Here is a 644-nt window from a genome sequence, read left to right as displayed (position 1 = left end):
TACTTCTGATTTCATTGAGTTTCCTATAAGAAGCACAACTATCTTCTTTATATTTCTGGTACCATAAATAAGGCTATTTATTCAGTTTTATTCTTTAGCAAGAATTAGTACTACAATTATGAATTAAATTAAAATCAAGCTAAAATTTTGATTGGATCAAAGAGACATTTAGATTAGAGACATCTACCATCATTATACTATTAATGTAAAATAAATGAAAGTGCTATTTACTTATATGGCTTACCAGATTCTTTTCCAGTGATACATCATTCAAATCTTGAATTGTTTGATTATGAAAATAATATCCAGCGCTCACTTCGGCAGCACATATATTAAAATTGGAACGATACAGAGAATAATAGCATGGCCCCTGCGCAAGGATGACATGCAAATTCGTGAAACATTCCATAATTTTTTGGGACCTCATAAAAAGGGCAAAAGATACCATCAATAAGACAAAAAGGCCACTAACAGATTGGGAAAGAATTTTTACCAATCCTAAATCTGATAGGGGACTAATATCCAATATATACAAAGTGCTCAAGAAGCTGAACTCCAAAAATTCAAATAACCCCATTAAAAAATGGGGTACAGAGCTAAACAAAGAATTCTCAACTGAGGAATACCGAATGGCTGAGATGCAC

General features: G+C 32.1%; 1 non-coding gene across 1 annotated transcript; it reads left to right on the top strand.

Annotated features, from left to right (window-relative positions):
- Window positions 1–308: 308 nt before the first annotated feature.
- On the top strand, window positions 309–415 carry LOC115064769. The gene has a single exon (XR_003844589.1). It is a non-coding gene; the product is annotated as a U6 spliceosomal RNA (small nuclear RNA).
- Window positions 416–644: the final 229 nt, after the last annotated feature.

Source organism: Mus pahari, chromosome 9 (assembly GCF_900095145.1).
Source record: "Mus pahari chromosome 9, PAHARI_EIJ_v1.1, whole genome shotgun sequence".
NCBI lineage: Eukaryota > Metazoa > Chordata > Mammalia > Rodentia > Muridae > Mus > Mus pahari.
The sequence above is the reverse complement of the archived record's forward strand: the minus strand, read 5'-3'. Positions and strand labels throughout refer to the sequence as shown.